The 20,367-nt window shown below is 31.1% G+C and overlaps 1 protein-coding gene and 2 long non-coding RNA genes across 6 annotated transcripts in view; 1 reads left to right on the forward strand and 2 right to left on the reverse strand.

Annotated features, from left to right (window-relative positions):
- LOC105148491 (uncharacterized) overlaps positions 1-20,367 on the reverse strand; it is a 72,924-nt gene that overhangs the window by 21,177 nt on the left and 31,380 nt on the right. The window lies entirely within an intron of this gene.
- On the reverse strand, positions 4,792-12,900 carry LOC147908132 (uncharacterized). 2 transcript variants are annotated; one of them, XR_015546631.1, is made up of 4 exons: positions 12,811-12,900; positions 10,130-10,264; positions 9,860-10,061; positions 4,792-8,191 (listed from the first exon to the last, which is right to left on the reverse strand). It is a non-coding gene; the product is annotated as an uncharacterized LOC147908132 (long non-coding RNA). The 2 variants fall into 2 exon arrangements; XR_015546630.1 differs by having other exon boundaries at positions 9,860-10,069.
- On the forward strand, positions 14,655-19,765 carry LOC147908133 (uncharacterized). The gene is made up of 2 exons (XR_015546632.1): positions 14,655-14,872; positions 16,846-19,765. It is a non-coding gene; the product is annotated as an uncharacterized LOC147908133 (long non-coding RNA).

The raw sequence follows: 20,367 nt of genomic DNA on the forward strand, positions 1-20,367 counted from the left end.
ATTTTAAAACAGCTGACAAATCACTTGCATTTCATTCAAATAATAAGTCTATTCGAAAGAGACCCAATAATCTATATCGATTTATCTATCATATTTTGCAAATACATTGCAGTTGATGAATGTTATCTAGATAAATATATATTTAACGACAATTTTTTATTACTATTTTATCTAATTTTCGACAAACGTAACTCCAATATTAATCAATATTAATATCTCTCAAATTTATTTATAAAAATATCAATCCTTGTTCGTGCGTTCATCATTTGCTAATATTGAATTTTGATGTTAATAACACTTGATGTTAAAACACTTTGATGTTAAAACCTTTACTTCCTAAAATCTTACGTGAGAAAATTTAATTTAAACTTCCTCTGTTAATTTAAAAACATTAGGATAATAAACTTCTGCGTGCAGTATTTGCGCAAGTATACTTTATTGTATACGATGAAAAAAAAAACCTGGTTTATGTAATGAATACGATCGCGTGGTGCGAAGCGATTAGTCATTGTCGCGAGTTCGCAAAAAAAGCACGTGTGACCTCTCCTCTCATCAGGCAAACACCTACATGTACAAGTACATGTATATACGTGCATTTGCATCCTTCAAGAGCTTCAGAAAGTTATCTGATCATCTTCTATGATCGAGAGATACCATACGTTTCCTTATTTATTAGCTGATTATGTTTCATAATTCTAAAAAACTTCTTAAAATGATAATATCGATATTAAGTATTAGGTGTTGGAATTAATTCGTAGCGTTTTACAAGTGATGGGAAGTACTTTCATTAATGTATTTTTTAATGCTCATGTGAAATAAATAACATTCTTTCATTAAAAAACGCTACGAATTAATTCCAACACCTAATAATATCGACTTTCATGCTTGGACTCTAACAGATTATTATGCAATAATAAAAATATAACAATTCGTAAAAAATGAACAATAATTGAGAAATTGAAGCTTTTATGAAATCATTAATTTATTAAATATATGTCATATTAGATTAATGTGTAACTTATATGTAATATTTCTTGTATAAGTTTTAAACTATAAATACTAATTATATAATAAAATAAATTATATTGAGATGTTTTATATATAAATAAATTATATTTAAGAAATTTTATATATTTATATTTTTATGCCACTGTTTAAAATATTAGGTGTTGGAATTAATTCGTAGCGTTTTTTAATGAAAGAATGTTATTTATTTCACATGAGCATTAAAAAATACATTAATGAAAGTACTTCCCATCACTTGTAAAACGCTACGAATTAATTCCAACACCTAATAAAAAAAATATTAATAGAGAAATCTTCTCACAAAATTTCGAATTTTCTGATCTTCATCGATGATTCTTTATATTTAATATATAAAATTTATATTCTAATATACGTCCACAAATAAAATCTTGTGGCAAATAAAATTATGATAATAAAATAAAAAGACAAATTTCATATGTAAAATTTAAGAAACAACTTTTCATGTTCTCGTTCGTTTTTGATCATTCAATTTTGTACTTGAAAACTAAATCTGATTCAACTTTAACTCTTTTCTAAAAACATAACAGAAAGCATAAAACATTACCTAAAAATGTTTTATTTATTTTATGTATTTATACATGTTCCAAACGAGATATTTATTCGGATAAACGAGATTTCATCGTTGTGTTCAGACATTCAGACATTATAGAAGCAACGAATTGCGCAAGCCGCTGATTATGCGAGAGTTCACGGCATTGTCTTCCTCCGAAAGAAAAAAAATCACACCAAAAAATATTCCCGCGTCACCGTATAATCTTGTGACTAAGTAATATCGAAGAGTCTCGCTATGGAAATACGAAATAATCCATGGTCTACAATGATTTGATAGATCCTCGCAAGAAACATTATGTGCTATGCAAAAAACAAGATAAACATCTCTAAATAAATTCGATTTTTCTTTCCGACTTTTTATCAAACTTTTTTTTTAATTAAATTGAAATTAAATTAAATTAAATTCTTCTTTGTTGTTTTTTGTTTACTTAAAATTATCTCAAACTTATCTATTTTGAAAAAAAAGCACAAAATCTTAATTAATTGTTTTATTTTTAAATGTATGTTCCTAATGAATTATTATTAAGTATTTTAAAAAAATATTGATCATTTCTTTATCATCATCATTATAATGATAGAATTCTAATCTAACATTAAATAATAATGAGGTCGAATAATTGCCATATTAACGGCTTGTTTTATTAAATATTTATAATCATTTTTATTTAATTTTATAATCATATGTTCATTATATCACAAAATAAAATGACAAATAAGTGAAGTTGAACGATCAAATCCCATTTAAGAAATTATTGAAAGAAACAATAGTATATAAGAAGATTAGATTTTTCAATTTATTGTAACATCCTTTATCATATATCTCATAATGACAAAGCTGAAACATTATTATGTTAACATGTATTCCATCTTGACTTACATTACATTTATCGAACACGCGAATATCCATTTGTGCCTCAACATCAACAAATCCGTAAAATCCACTTAACGTGGCTGCTTGCAATATCATCATTTCAATTTACGTAAATATTATCGCGTGTATAAATGCTAATGCCTAGGATAGGAATTGCCACCGTAACACATTTGCGCGGAACACAAGACTTTAGCATTTACGGTACACGCAAAGAACACGATAAACTAGATGTTGCGAAAGTCTCCTATTAATAATACGTGTACATGTGTATCGATCGTGGGGATACACCTTCAAGGAAGCTTGGCGAATCAATCTGCGCAGAATGGATTACTTATTGATGGTCCTTGAATATATTTGACCACTCTCGAATCTCATCTTAAGGCCATTTTTTTTGTCTATATAAGAAATTGGATATACGATAATGTAAATGCACATATATTTGATACACTGAGATAAACGAAAGACACTATGTAATGGATATAAAAAGATAATATCGAATGACCTTCAAAAATAAATTAGGAGACTATTATATCGTTATTGCGAATAAATATCCAATTAACATATAACATGCAATTCAATCCTCACGAAAAGAATTTTCTCTCTGTATTTTTGTACGATTTCTTGAGAAATTTGAATTGTATATCATTTTGCTAAATTCACATGGATCTCATGTATAAATTTCATACTAATCATAAAGCTTAATAATAAAATGATTAATTCATAGTAATATATAGTAAGTAAGATTTAGCAATGTAACGTTCGTGATAATATTTAATTTTAAAATATTTCATAATACAGTTTACAAGTAACTCGGTTTGTTTAAATTTCACACGGAAATATGTTATTTCAGATATTTTATAATATTCGAAATTATAGAGATTACATTTAATAATTATAAAGATAATATAATATAAAATTTAGCTTCTCCATTCTTCTCTCTTTCTCTCGTGTGTTTCGATCTTGCCATACCAATGAACCTGAACAAATCCAACGCATAGAAAGGTCAAACAATGAGGAAGCTAAACTAGAAGATATAACAAAAGGAATATGCTTGCAATCAAATTATAATTTGTCAATATTTAAAGAGGAGTGCACCATAGATCCGTATTTCATAGCGGTTGTACATATTTTATAAAGTGTATAATATCCGGAAAGCATAACTACCTTTATATCGAGAAGTTCTCCGAGAACAATATAGGACTATTAGTTTTACTGGTCAATCCTACGCAAGCTGTTAAAGGATAAAAAAATAGAGATATGCTAAAGGTTCCTTACTGATCTCGCATAAATTAATCGAATACGGCTATAATAGTTCCGCCTCAACAAAGTAATATTACAGTATTTATATATATAATAAATATTATACATATAATATTTGTATATATAATAAATAAGATATATATATATATATATACATAAATAACAAATAAAATTTTAAAAAATAATTACATAGAAAATAATAAAATGATAAATGATAAACTAAAAAAAAAATATTTAAAATAATAAAACATAACGACTAATAAAAAGTATTTTTCTATTTAACAAGAAAATAATAATTATTTATTTATTTATTAGGTGTTGGAATTAATTCGTAGCGTTTTACAAGTGATGGGAAGTACTTTCATTAATGTATTTTTTAATGCTCATGTGAAATAAATAACATTCTTTCATTAAAAAACGCTACGAATTAATTCCAACACCTAATATTATGTGAAAACGGGGAAAATACAAATATAAAAAATCGTGTATATATACGACAAATATTAATACAGTATTATTATATTATCAAACAGTCATTTCATCGTTCTATATATCATAAAATATTGGTAATGGTGATCTCTAGCAATCGACAGCCTCATTTCAGGGCAGTAAATATACGTATAGCATCAGTAGTTACACGTGTAAAACGCGTTTGTACTCGACCTCCATAAACCGCTCGATACTCCAACTTGAAATTTTAAACAATGAGTGTCCTTTACACGCGCTTATCCTCTCGTCTTCACTTTTTTCATTACGTTGCACTATTTTTCACCTTCTGTTCTAACTAGCTCTCACATTTAACCAACTCTTAAATGCATCTTGTGAAAGAACCGATTAGTCGCCTCATATTACAAAGACAAGTAATCCATAGTCATAAATTCTAGAATTTAATTATATTTACTGCACAGTTTTCTGCACAGAAACTTTTTAACATTAATAATATATATATATATATATATATATATATATATATATATATAAATTAATTAATTTCAATAAATTAAATTAATTATCTAAATTAATAATAAAATTAATATTAAAAATAAATTTAAGACATGATATTTTTAATTTGCGATATTGTTTAATATTTTACGTCATTTCCATCCATTTTATAAAACCTTGAAGTGCTAATAAAATCACGAACTTCCTCGAACACATACATAAAATCTTGGGAGAGCGCTCCGTAAACTTGTCAAATGAAGAAAAATAAACGAAAGATAATTGGAAGATGAAGTGATCGCAAAACATCGTAGCGTTCGACAGAGAAGAGCATTAAATAAAGAGGTCATGGCACAGTCAAGGTTGCCACGAGGCAGAAAGTTTTCGCGATGGATGATGAAGAAAACGCATTAAACCCCTCGGTTGCAGATTATATTGTCAGCTGAACTAACATTACGTTCGACAGGCAGCCTTGTGAGAAAAAGTGTACGTCAAATCAAAATTCTTAAATATAATACGTAGCTAAATTTCATTTTACTATTCATTTATAAATTCGGAAAATAATTTTTAAAGGTCTTTATAACTTAAAAATCTTCACGATTTAAAAATTGTTTTCCTTAGTTAGAAAATATTTTCACAATTCTCTTCATTTTTTAAAAAAAGTTTGCCAATATAAATTCATCCGCGTTAAATATCATCTTGCATAATGTTAAGTAAACAGAAAAATTATGAAATATAAATTCTATCGACAACCTGACTCTACGTTTTAATAAAAAAAAAAAACACGATTGCTAAAATTGCGTATAGAATTACATGTATGTTTTTACTTTTATGCTTCCATGGTGGAATTGTTTTAACGTACTCTGGAATATTTTTTATATCTGTTATTAGATAATTATAGAAAATACGAGCTGTTTAAAGTATGACATGTCGATGACATAACAAGAATAGCGTGTCAAGCTTAATCAAAAGTATATATGTGTATCACATGCGAGAATTTATTTCCCAAATTTATTGTAGTTAATTTTATTTTTTATTAAAACTGTCTATTATTAGATTATCGAAGTTTAAATAAATATCATTATTAAAATAATATTTTAATAATGATTGAATAAATATAGCTTTTTTTTTTGTAAATTACTTTTTAAATAATAATATACATATAAAATGCATATTCTATCACAAACCATTTTTAGACCCCTATTTTCCTGCTATCTGTAACCTATATGAATAAATAATGAATTCTATTTAAGTCACAAATTTGCATTTGCTTACGTCACGCCAATTTCACATGAAATTTTATAATTTCCGTAAACTTGCTCGTGATTTAGATAAAACGATATATCGCGTGTCTTTCTTCGTGATATAATAAATATCTGTTTTTGATAAACTAAAGATGCAATGCGATAGTATCGAATTTTCCATATAATTAAATATTCTAAATAATGATTTCGATTAATTTAAAATAATATTCTATGTTTTTATATTTCAATAAATTTTATAATAATAAATATAAATTAATTTTTTCTTGTTATTTAAAGTCTAAAAGACTAAAAAAATAATTATAGATATTTAATAAAACTTTAAGCGTGTACTCCATAAAAATACTTTTTTATATTTCTAATTAAATATAAATTTCTATACAACACTTTTTTTCACAATGTTACAATCACCATTTGCATTTTAATGCAATTCATAATTTTAATTATTAATTAAATTAATCGTTCGAATTAAAGTAATCATTCAGTAGTAATGAGTAATAAGTACGAGTAATGAAACAAGTATTAAATTATGAACGCGAATGTAGATCATCGATTTTGCTAATAATGTATTATTAGGTCAAACTGAACCTTGTTCCTCAATGCTACGTTATTATTGTGTTATATTGTTACGGAGAGATCAGTCCGAATTATCGTATTTAGTTTTGTCGATATGATTTCGCGCTGTTTGTTTAGCATTTGCGTGCAAGATTAAATTCCAATCTTTGTTAATGATAAAGCTACAAATAGAATATAAACGTCAGAACTGAGTTGTTGCAACTTATTGTTAGTTAAACAAAAATTAGTATAAAGTTTACTCTTTTAATATCTTTCACAATCTTTAATACCTTTCGGTTAATAAGACTGTCTTAAATTAACTTTCATGGACAAAATTTGAGATAAATTTAAATTTACATATTATTCTTTAATGAAGAATTGTTGTCCGATGCAAAGTTTTTCATAAAACTTTAGCTATCTGCATGCTTGGTATTATTTTATAGAACAAATTTTATAAAACAACAGTTTATTATTAAAGTATAAATCTCACGACATTAATCCTTCTCACCAATAAACATGGATAAAATATCTTTAAAAAAATTTCCAGGAAAATTCTTAAGACAACCTACAAATTCACTTCTTTAAGAATACCTAAATCACTACGTGGTAAATAGCTCCACCAAAAATAAAATGAGAGAAAATCGCAACAAAAAGCGAGCGCGCGATTTTAACAGATCCCTAAGAGAACTCTCGGAGAGAAGCTCAATAACATCTTTTCCTACGATGACCTCTTAATCCCGGCAGGGCCGCGATGATCCGCCAACGCACGTTGTGAATGAAGCGGTCCGGAGTGCGGAAGTTACGGCGATCGCAGTATATACAACACGACGGCCGACTGAATAACAGAGCGAGCCACGTGAACGCGCTGTGAAAACGAGCCGGCGACGGCAGCTGCTACTGCGCCCGCGAACGCCGCCAGTTCCGCGAGGTCGTCGTTCTACGAGCCGAGGAGCTTAGCGGTATATTTCTCTCTCTTCCGTACGCCCCGAGTCCCGAGTCCCGAGACCATCGCTGCCATCATCCGTCGCTACTGCTGATTGACCCTAGAAACTCGCGAGTAGCATCGCGTATGATGACCCCGATGAAAAATTCGTGGTTGTAAACATTACAGCTAGTTTCGCAAATTTTTCCGGAGATTGAAACAGAATGAGGGAAAGAGGAGGAAAAAAAGAGACTGAGAGAGAGAGAGAGAGAAGTAGTAGTAGACATTCCGTGTTAGAAGAGACAGGCGTATGTAAAGAAAAATCAGAATTTATATTACGAAAGATATTTATATTTAAAGAGAAGAATGTTAGATGTTACTGTTCAATGTCTACAAAAGTGGATGTAGGTTACAGTATACATAGAATTAAAATACACTGGAAAAAAATTACTAAATTACATATTTCTTTGAATAGTATTGAGTAAACATTTACTTACAATAAATAAATATTTACTCAATAAAAAATAATAGTTAATTCAAATTAATGATTTTTATATCAATTAAATAAATATATATTTACATTTAGTAAATATTTACCCAGAATTATTGAAACAAATATTTATTAAAATTTAGTATTTTTTTCAGTGTATAATAAAATGGTAAAAGAGCCTATATCTTGCAAAAAAAATCATTTAACACTAGAATTGCTGATGCCTCGCCCACTGATTGCGTGTTTTCCTTTTCATTGCGTTTTATACTGCTGCTGTATGTTTTCGTTCTTATCTGTTACACATTAATGCAGTTATCATTATTATTATTGTTATAAGTACCAGTGTCTTCACAAAAAAAGAGCCAATTTTGGAAAAATCAAAAAATTTCAAAATTCTATCTTTTCACACAAACAATATAATATTAATTTAAATAATAAAAACAAACAATAATGATCATTTGATACTTCTAGTATTTAAAGGACTTCAATACATTTCTAAAATAAGCTATTAACAACTATATTTTCATATGTAAATATCACTTATGTTATATACATTTCTGTGAATGTAATAAATAATTTCGAAATTTCAATTAGCTTCATAATATTTCTTTCAATTTTTATTCATTAATTTCTGTAACAATAATATAAGATATATATTATTTAGAATCGATATTTTCAGAGTTTGTACTGACAATATTTGGTTAACTAAAAGTACCGTCGCTTCATATTTCAGGGAATGTTAAAGAATATTAATGAAGATACGCTCAACTGATATTCACGAGTAACCATAATGCGTAACTATAACGGTTAAATCACGATGAAACTGTTCTTCTGGTATAAGGCTGCCTGTTCGCTATTTTGGGTTACAACCGCCGCGAGATTCGATCATCGTAAAACGAATGGCCCAATCGTCGGCAGTATTCATAGAATAAAAGCACAATTCAGAATAAAACGTATTTCAAAATAGAGCAAAGTAAAAATCGTATTTCACGATCGTCATAGATATTTATACAAATCTGTAAAAACTATTCAAAATAGACTCGTTAAATATTAAAAGTTCTCGAGTTAAGAAGGTTCTCGTGCTTCTTAATCAATAAGCAGTTTAAATTCTTAAAATTGTATATATATATATATATATGTGTGTGTGTGTGTGTATAAAACAATTAAAATAATAATGTCAAAAACATTATCAACAATATTAATTCGCTAATGTCATTATACATATAATCATTATTAATTTTATGTGTTATTAAGTATCTAAATTAACAAAAAAAAGTTGTAAGATGCTCATTTATGATAGGATTGGTCATGCTTGAGATTATATGTTTTGCTTTCGAAATAATGCACACAGCAAAATATGCAAATAATGGAAATGATGTAACATCGCAATTATATAACATAAATTTAAAAGCTGCTATTGATAAGTTTAATATTAATACTTCTATAAGTAATCGCATACACACGTCATCCATTTGACAAATATTCTTGCTTTTCTTCATTCGGAAATATAAATTTCTCTCAAATTATACGGTCAGTTTAGACAAAATTTTACAAAACGAACTTAAGCGTTTACTTTGTAATATTATAACGTTTTTGAAATTTCTGTTTTATATATATATATATATATATATATATATATATATATATATAAATGTCTCAAATTAAAAAAATATTTACAGAATAAAGTTTTAAACGCACGAGAAACCTCTTTGAAAATAATAAACAGAAAACTGTCGTTTTTCAAGCGGAACGGAATTTTAAATTTGAAACTTAATCATCAGAAGCGATCCCTAAGGAAAGTTAAAGGAATTAAAGAAACCACCGATACGAGATAATCGTTAGTTTGTATAATACATGTAGCGTTTAACAGAAATGTAATATAAGTAAGTGAAAAATGTATTATGTGTAATTATCTTTTCTTGCGGCTCGATGAAAAGACCGACACTTATAACTATACTCACGATTGGATCAATTGTATCAATTAGAAGATTGTTGCAATGCTAGATCGTCGTATCATTGTTCGCCGACTTGTCGACGGTTCGGCACACAACAGCGAACTATCCTTCCTTTCAGGTCACGTCAAAATTAGAAACATTCATTTCTTCGTATTAGCGCACAACGAAAATATACCGATGAGTCCGCAGCTTTTCATTAGAACACCGACTACAACACTATTATTTTTCCTCGTTTCCTGTGATTAATTAGAAACTTGCGAATATATTTTTACTCACGATCTCATGTAACGACGCAATATGCATCACGCGAGAACTTTTTGCCGATCGTCGACACGCAAATATATCTATAAATATTCATCTTTGTTGACCATCCCATCATTTTAAATGTATTATTTGTATCTGTAAACGCTACTAGATTCGTAAAATTCGTTATAGAAAAATTAATAGCGTCATATAAAAAATATTCAAATATTATAGCTATTACAGAACTTGTAACATTTAATCCTATTGTATATTTTAGGCTACAGTCGACTTAATGCTAAAAATACTTCGAAGCATTTTTTGATTGGTTAATTAGTAAAATTCTTTCTTCTTGGTCAATCAAAAGCTTCGAAGCATTTGTAACATCAAGTACTAGACCACATCCTTAAAAACTCAGATAAATCAATCTTGTCGATATTTAGAAATTAAAAAACAAAATGTTTTAAAATAATTTCAATTTTTTTATAAAATCTTTTGATCGATCAATATTTCTCGAGACCTTGATGTTCAAAGCAAGAATTAAAATTCTGGTAAAGGTTAAAATTTTCTTCGAATATAAAACGAATTTGTTACGTAATACCAATTCAAAAGTTTCTTCTTTCAAAGAAAGCTAATGTTTTCAGTTGGTTACAATAATTAAGAAATTATAACGTCAAGTTTATACCTTCCGTCACGCTACATCAAAATATATGAATATTTCATTGGCAACAATGTTAAATCAATATCTTAATGCAAGAGGAATAATTCCCCTCGAGCGAATCTATGTGTTGTGTGAATAATCGAGCCGTGCGTCTCGTAAAACTCTAAACGTTTTATGGTCGAGAGATGTAGAAAACGAAAGAGAGAGACACGAGATGCGTAAAGCCGGAATCTCGGTCGGTCTCTCGTTACTTTGAGCATCGTTGGCCTCTCCTCTCATCTTCTTCGTACAACCTGTGCCAGTTGTTATATGCTTGCGACGTCAGTGACCCAAATAGGACGATGCTAGTCGAGAGAAAAAGGAGAGAAAAGGAAAAAACATGTTCTCTCGAATCTATATTAACCCTTGCGCGATAAGGCGTGCACTCTAACGCGAATCTCCTTCGGTAATCCTTTTCACGCGTCCATATTTAGCTCAGGAGAAGAAATATCGATGGACATCGTGATGGCTCTCTTTCTTTAACGCAGAGACGCGAATTCAAAACGCGTAAAGCGGCATTATGAGCTTTTAAGGTGTAAAATTTAAACTTTTATCCTTAAGCCGTAAAAATTTGACTAATCACAGTCAATCGATTATTCTCCTCACACTGTGAGTTTTCTCCTCCTGTGATTAGTCAATTTTTTAATTTCCTTTTTTTGAGTTTTATACCTTAAAATCTCATTGTATCTCGCCGCTCAATCAACAGACATACGAAATCTTTTTATCCACTGACGTATTAACATCCAGGCTATGCATGACAATCATAAGCTATGCATGGAGGCGGCAAATTTAGAAGAAGAAGCGGTATTTTTTTTAATTTTTCAAAAAAATTGCCAGTTTTTGATAAACACGAATGATTAAAAAAATTGTATATCAGAGATTGTATATCATAATAATCAAGAGGTAATAACCAGAATATAGAATTTGATTAATTTAGATTAAGTTACATTTGAAGCTCGAAAAGGACAGCAACGATGTAATCACACAGGGACATGAAATCTAATCCGGCTTTATATTTATCGATATAATAAAAAAATTATCAAATATCTGATATTCGCAAATATCTGAAAAATCTGATTCCGCGCTTTATTTCGAGAAAATAAATTCGTTATTTCATTTTCATGGTATTTTTGATATTTTTAACAATTGTACTGGATGCGTAAAACTGTCTATCATTTAATTTGCAATATACAGTAATGGATCTGGTTAATTCGCAATGTCATTTCGTTTTCAATAACAGAATTCGAAATTGATATCGCGATGCAATTCATCAGAAATTATTAATTGCATCGAAATTAATGCAGACCGCAAAGGATGTAACTTAAATATTTTAATAAAATTTGCTCGAGGATGTAAATAAGGCACGAAAACAATAATTCCGTGAAGCATCGAGTTATATAAATTATAGGATGTAATGCAACGAATTAGCGGTTTTATCGTATTATGTACAAATTATCATAATTCAGTCTCTTTACTAATAAGCTATTGATTATTCGTTTACTAAGCTAATTCTAAATGCAAAATTAAAAGCAATCTACTCTAACAATTAACAAATACAATGTGCTACACTTATATGTAAATTTATTGTTCATATCTACTGCCTATCTTACTAAAATATCCATACATTAAAAAAACCTACTAAATAAATCTTAATATAATATATTTCTTTGAATAATACTAAGTAAACATTTATTTAAAATATTTACTTAAATATCTATATCAATAAAAAAATTGTAATTAAATCAAAAATAGTTTATATTAAATATATGTTTACATTTAATAAATATTTATTTAAAACTATTCAAACAAATATTTATTAACATTTAGTTTTTTTTAATGTATTTTAGAAAGGTAAATATTGAATAATAAAGTATCTAACTATAAAAGTAATTAAAAGAGGCAAATTTATAAATTATTTCGAACTAAAAATCCTTTTAGAATCGGCAGTCAAAAAAGATTTCCAGCAATCCCTTGAGGATACCTTGTATAAATTACACAACTTATTAATTCTATTTACCTTTTATTACGTCGCGATTTCGAGTCATCCTTCGTGTAAAATCCCTGAACGAAGCACAGCATTATGAGTTCTCTGAGATGATCATACACCTCTCCCATGCACCCCTATTCGAACACCCTCTTTAAAATCCACACGAAGAATCTCAAAACTCCCAGACTTCCGTCTCTCCTTAATACTAAGACTTGTAAATCACGAACTATGTTCCTCCTCCTCAAGTTAAACGTTTCCAAGATCAGCGATTCCGATTTTCCAGGGTAAATTTTCGTTTCCGTAAAATATCCAGAATAACGATGCGAAGATTCCAGACTGAAATTTATCGACTACGATCCTCGTTTTCGCAATTTACGAACGATTGGCGATTCGACGAGATTTCGGACTGATTTGGCGCTACCCTCGATCGGCTGATTCTCGAAGGGCTTCGATCAGCTGACGATTTTCCTCCGAACTCCTTCAGCGAGTGTCTTCCACGAAGTGACCGTCTCTTAAAGAACGAAGAACGACGCGGAGAACGCAATTCCCTGCTCCGTCCTTATCGTCCGGGGGTTGCGGGGACAATACGTCGGCGCCCTTAAGGTATAGCCACGCGGTTGCCAGGCCAACAGCCAGGAAAGGGCGAAGCACTCGTCGTCGAACTGCGTACTAACGACAAGAAGGCACGAAGCCCGTGCACTCTATTGATTCTCTTCTCTCTTCCTCTTTTCTCGCTCACTCTCTGCTCACCAATCGTTAGGCAAAGATCAACAAAGTGCCCAAGTTGACTAAATATTTTCAGCGATTAGGAACTGATTGAACATTCATCGCGAACTGTCTCAAAGAATCGTGGACGTGACTCTGTTTAGTCAATTATTCTTTCCTATAGGATGTTTCAGTTTTACGGATGCAGTAGAAAGAGACATCGATACTTCGTCTGTGTTTTTATTTTACGATCGATTACACCTCTTGATAAACTAGCCTCTTGATAAACTAGCGTTAAAGGATGCTCGAAATGTATCTGTTCGTCAGTCTCATTCGAGAATAATTATCATAAAATACTAATAATTGCGATAATAAATTTAACAATCAATTTCTACGGATTATTCTACGATCAATTATGTACGAGAACATTCAAACCTTTCCATTTCCATCGATGTATACGAGATCGTTCCATTCGTTTTCTGATAATGCTTCACTGTAGTCCACACAGCGTTTATTTGTTAACGAGACAAATTTATGCGACCGAGATTCATATAGATTTAATGACGCGTACGTATCCTGCGTGAGTGGCTAATGGCAATACAATTAAAACCTTCCGCTATTGTCGAAGCACGCGGCTCTCGTTGATCCGCTCGTCGCTAATCCAGCACGTTCTGTCGCGCATCATCGCGATTTATTTATAAATTAACAACGAAACTGGAGGAAAACAAATTCACCGGGCATCCAGACTGCAACAGATCATCGCACGGCGATTTCTAAGAGTCTCCGAATCGTTCCATTCCCAATTGGAAGCGTCCAACTCGTTATCTTACACTCTGTCTATAAAAATTCATTCATGAATTTACACAGTACTGAGTTCGCATTTATTTATCAGAGTTCTCTCTCGCATTTCGATAATCAGGAATATTGAAATCTCTCCGTGTTATCTCTGCGTTCACCAGGAGAAATTCCGATTCGCAAAATCCGATTTAAATGGCAACCGGAGAATTCGCCGAAATCGCCGATCGATCGATCCCGCGCGGGTCGTCGGTATCCTCCGCCTCGGGGTTATCGGGGGTTAACGCTCCCCGGGTTGGTTATTTCTCCGGTAACCAGGAGAGAGAGCACGACGCCGATGGCACTCAACGCCGCTCGGATGTCACACGAGACGCGCAGCGGGTCCTGGCTCTTCGCTCGCCGATGAAAAAGTCGACGGAACACGCGGAGCGACTCCAACGGTACGCGAGATCCGGGGACGACGCGGACAAGGCGTATCTCCATCAGACACTGACGATGGTGAAACGCCACCGCCGCCGATCAGCGCGCGCGTTCCTCTCTCTCCACAGCCATTGCCGCCGCCGCCGCCGCCGCCACCGCCGTCGCTCGATACGTACGTCTCTCTCTATACCACCTTCATCCTAACTTGCAGCGACGCGACGCGACGCTCGTTATACTCTCTACGAGCTTCACGTTGTCTCTGACGCACCTGCATACACGCACCTCTCCTTATGCACGCGCCGCCGAGCAGGTGGCTGAGAAATGGGAACTGGTGCTGATCACACATCGTCGCATGATAAAAACAAACCGGCACTTTTCTCACTTTTCTCTGATAGGCGACATGTACAAACATGTGTAATATAACACGAAAATAATCGCGGTGCTAATTTCTGCGTTTCAATGATTATTGGTGCTTTCTAGCAAGCGACGATGTTATGGTGTAACATATTGAATCATTACATTTTTGTTTGCTAATGTTACGCAAAATTGAAATAATTACTATTGTATATTACACTGCGTCGCTTACACATAGTGTGTCTTTACTGGAAAGCGTCCTGTATATGTATAGCTTATTTGCTACTAACAACGATAATTAAAAAAACAAAATTTTTCGAAAAATAAATTTAAATATTTTGTATTATATACGTTGTAAAATTGTATAATAATAATTTGTTGTAATGCAATGTTGGTGTAAGAATGGCTGATCGTATAGAAAAGTATGTTTTATTAAAACATGCTTTTTTTCTTCAATTCTTTGTGTTCTCGTTGTTTTTAAGCAACTAATGCCTGTTTCCATCAAAGTAGATCAACTTTAATCTTGGTTTAACCTATTCTTTTTCGAAGAATTAAAAAAAGATGAAGAATAAATTAAACCGAGATTAAAGTAAACCTTATTCGTCTTTTTCTAAGGAAAAAAGTTAGTTGAACAGAAATTAAAGTTAAGCCACAGTTGGAAACAAGCATAAAGTAACTAAAGATAAAAAAAATCACAAATAAAAAAATAATTTTAAATTACGTCATTGTTATAAAACGATATTACGTGCATATTAGAATAAGAAAAACAGAAAGTTTTCCATCTCTGATAAATTTTGCGTTTATGTGGCTGATAAAAGCTAATATCGAGCTATCGTTTACTTTTAATTATATCGCATTTGCGCAAGAATTTTTCATTATCCATTCACGGATTTTATATATGCCATTGCATTTTTATATCGATATACATTTTGTTATTAATATTATGTATTGAAAATATTTCATTCATTAACGATAATATAAGCAATAGCAGTAAAAAGGAATGCCTTTAGACAGTATATTTATATTAATGCTATCAACATTTTTACTTTCTGAAAGACAAGAACTTTGAAATAATTTTCCATCTAAAGCGATCCAACTGTGAGATAATTGCGTTATTATTTACAAGAAATAAATATTTTATTACTTTTTTTCCCCCTCTACGCATCACTTCTTGATTGCAAAAAACTTTATTTCTTTATGAAGTATATCATAGGTTTTAACATTCGCAAAAGTCAAGTTTATAGAAAAAAATGCCTTTTATGTTATTAATAAGAAGAATTTATATCATTCATCGCAACATTCATGATACGATTTTGAAAGATGGCATAAAGTTCCGCTTGTCGAGTCGATTGCGACATACAAATACTTTGATGCGAGTGCCTCAGATCCGATTACTAAATTATTGCAAGCCTCGCAATGGACTCGACTTTTTTTCTTCTACTTTCGTAGCGGCGGCAACGTCTTGCGACACGTGTAGGTGACGCGTGGCTCTAACTAAATCAATACGCGTCGTACTTTCTATACGCTTAGAACTAACTTCAAAAACAAGTTAGAGTAATAGGTAATAAACACGGCAGTTTATCGGATTACTGCATTTTTTCCCTCCTTTGTGCGTGTGCGTTATACAACATTATTCGTAATTTAACATTGCATGAAATGCGATTTTCCTCGAGAATTTTCTTTGACAGTTATCCATTTTGCCTTAACTTTATATGACACAATTGAATTTTTTAACTCTACCTAAAAGCCATGCGTGATATAATTTGAAACGATCGATCTTGTCACTCGCAGGTGCAGCGTAGTCTTCCATGTGGCCATGGATTGAAACGGAACACTCGATCAATATCTTTAAAATTGGCATTGATAAGAACCTATCGCAGCTTATATTCAATAATCATTTAAAAAATTCCACGTGTAAAAGCTGTAACATTTTAAATAAATCTTATGATTTTAGATGAATCTTATTGATTTCATTATAACGGTAATCTTATGAATTTATTATAATGGATAAAAATAAATTTTACATCCTTGTTCACATATTCGAATTCTCATGTCACAAAAATTATTAATTAATGTCCCCTGGTACTAAATAATTTTGGTAAAATGCAGAAGAAAAAGATAAAATTAATATGTGATAAAATAATAAAGTAGCTGCTTGAAAACAGAGAAAAAAATTCGTTAGCAGTGGTACTCAGGTACATTTGCATAATAATGTTTAACCTTTTTACCGAAATTGGGAAGCAGCGTTACGTTACGTAATCAAGAGACGCTATTAATAGATGCAGCTTATTCCGAACGTGTATTATCCGCAAAATATGTTTAGGCTCTTTAGAAATAACGAATACTTTCAAGACGACTCACTTCAAATGCATTTTATAATATTTGCACAAATATACGAGAACAAGTAGCTCGTGATTAGATACGCGTTCCATTTTAAAAGTCTTATCTTCCTTTGTCGCAAAATGACTGTTTCGTAACCGAATACAAGTCTTTAACAACAAAATATGTAATTATTGTAGTTTCAAAACAGTGAACATAAGTCTTTTTTGTCATTAGTCTTCAAGTTATGGCAAATGTAGTGGCTTAAAAACTATGAAACTGAACTATAATCAGAAATATGATTGGCAATAAATTATTTTTAAAAATTTAATCTGCTCCTCTTTTTCCGATTTATTGTGTATCCTTCATTAACATCAAATTCGCCATAAAACGTTTTTATATAACTTGCACACAATACTAAGAATTTTTCTCGCCGCATATTCTCGACTTTACCCGCACAATATTCAAGACATTTAAAATTCCAGTCAAATAAACTAAAAGCATTAAATCTTCGCTGTTAGATATTAAAAAAGGAGCAAACTTAATCCCAAGTTAAATAACATTTTGTTATTTTTAATTTCCATGCGTGTTAAAATGTAAATCAATTCATTTCTGTTGTCAATTTCAAAATAAACGTCCGTGTTAACATATGCATTTAGTAATAAATTAAATTTAAATCAAATATTAAATACATTTTCTCTTGAGTTAAATTCCATTATTTTCTGCCCAAATTAACATATTGGGCAGAAACAGTGGCGACACAAATAAGTAAAAATAATTCAAATTAAATGTAATTTAACATTATAAATCAACAATGTATATGAAGGTCGTTTTTCACAAGAACTAATTAAAATTAAGTGATTTGTCATTTTTCTCAGAATAAATAAAAATATCAAACAAGTCACCAACTATAATGAAAATTAAGATGCATAATTTACAATTTATGAAGAAGAGCCCGTATAACGCGATTAAATAGCGGTAATTAAATAACGCTTGCTACCTTTTTCCCGTACCTCGAAACCATCTAACAACGTTTCTCGCCTATATAACGCCTATACAAACGAATTACCTGTTTCTAAGATATTAATTCTCGCCCGTCTCTCTACCGCACCATATTATCCGGATGCACTATCACTCACGACAGGAAACACAACACACGATATTCCGGGGTGAATCTGCGACCCTTGTGGAAGCGACTGATGTTGCGGCGTCGCGATCGTTTTCCTTGTCGACGGAATAAATGCGATGTATATAGAAAAATTATCGTGTCGCGTCCGTTATCTGTGCAACGAGTTTATCTGCGACGAGTGGCAATGACAATGGTATGGAAGACGCCTCTGCCGCCGTTACTGTTGCCACCACGTTGCAACGCTGCAACATCTGCGCGTGCGGAGGCTGGTAATCTTCCGCTTCGCCGGCAAAAGGAATCGTGGATCGAAGTGTATATCGAGACAAAAACTGTCTATTAATCGATAAAGTTCAATTGACCATTTACCTGAACACTTGTTAAAGACGCCCGAACGCTTTTAAAGACGCGCCCGACCGCCGGTATAGGGAATTGTATATGATTTAAATATCTTCTGCGTGCGTTTAATGGGCGGTCATTACGCGTATATATTAATTCGCGGATATATTAATTCGGGCGTGTTAACCACTTGTGCAAATTTAAATCCCACTGCAGAGTAATCATTATGTTGTTACTAGGGGATTAACTGTTCGATAGTTAAATAGATTTGGATTTAGAAACATAGGAAATTAATAAAAAATAATAAAATTTCTTATTTAATACATATGTTATGTAATATGTTTATGTATTTTTTTGTATTTATAATTTCTTTAAGGATGTATCAGGTGTCCCTGCAAAAAGTGATTATAGCATGGGAAATGTATACCTTTCATATGAAAATAAATGTTGTTTAAATGTTTTATTATATATGAAATAGGCATTTTTCTCTGCTTTAAGCGAATGGTTTGAGAATTACATTCACAATTATATTTATGTTATGATAGATACCGTAATCCAGAGATCGTGACGTAATAAGATTACAGGTCGAATATAAACGTTACACAGTTAGAAATGAAAACTGAAGGGATTGGCAGATGTTTAATTAATCTGACAAATAATGCGACCTCATGAAACCCTTTACGTGACACCGATGCTGGATTTATGTCATTCAATTGGCTTCGCATCATCCTCCGCATTTTCTATCGTTATACAGTTTGCAAGAATTAATGATATCTGACATCACACGACATACTTGAATCATTCTTTCAAATAATTAAGTACCATAAATGTAAATGACGTGGGACAGTGCAGGTAACTTGGTACAGCATATATTTTTATTATTGTTCAATCGTGAAATCCATCCATGAGCCTTTAAAGGAAGTTTAAGTTTTAAACTTCCTTTAAAGACTACATTTGCGGTATCTAAATACTTTTTTATAAAAATAAAAATTCATTCATCCAATCTAATCAACTCTCACGTGCACTGTCATTAACTCTCATACGAACGCATATTGATAATGTACGAAATATGATTACAATGAATGTATCTATTGGGTTGAAACAAAAATTCATCGCGCTTTGATAAAAATAAACAAAATTTAACTTTGAAAAGGGGTTTTAAAGGTTAAAATCTCTATTTTTGAAAAGACATTATGTTTTTTGAATACCTACGACTTCGATCATTTTTACATATATCTATATAATATAGAAAACCACGAGTTGGACAAAATGGGAAATTTTTTCTTTCTTTGTGACCTTATCACGTATCCAAAAAACTTACAAAACATTGTGGACTTTCTAATGTGAAAGCTTAAAATCCTCTCTACAAAATTATTTCAAAAATATTTCTAACATTTTTTGGCTCGAATGGAGTATAATTGCCAAAGTTTTTTTATTAAATATGTAAACATGATATAAATAAAGCAGCGCTACGAACTTTTGTTCCACATATAACCCAATATTTTTCTTTTTTCATTCAAAAAATTTTT

The sequence above is a fragment of the Acromyrmex echinatior genome, chromosome 11 (genome assembly GCF_024713525.1).
Source record: "Acromyrmex echinatior isolate Ae372 chromosome 11, ASM2471352v2, whole genome shotgun sequence".
Lineage (NCBI taxonomy): Eukaryota > Metazoa > Arthropoda > Insecta > Hymenoptera > Formicidae > Acromyrmex > Acromyrmex echinatior.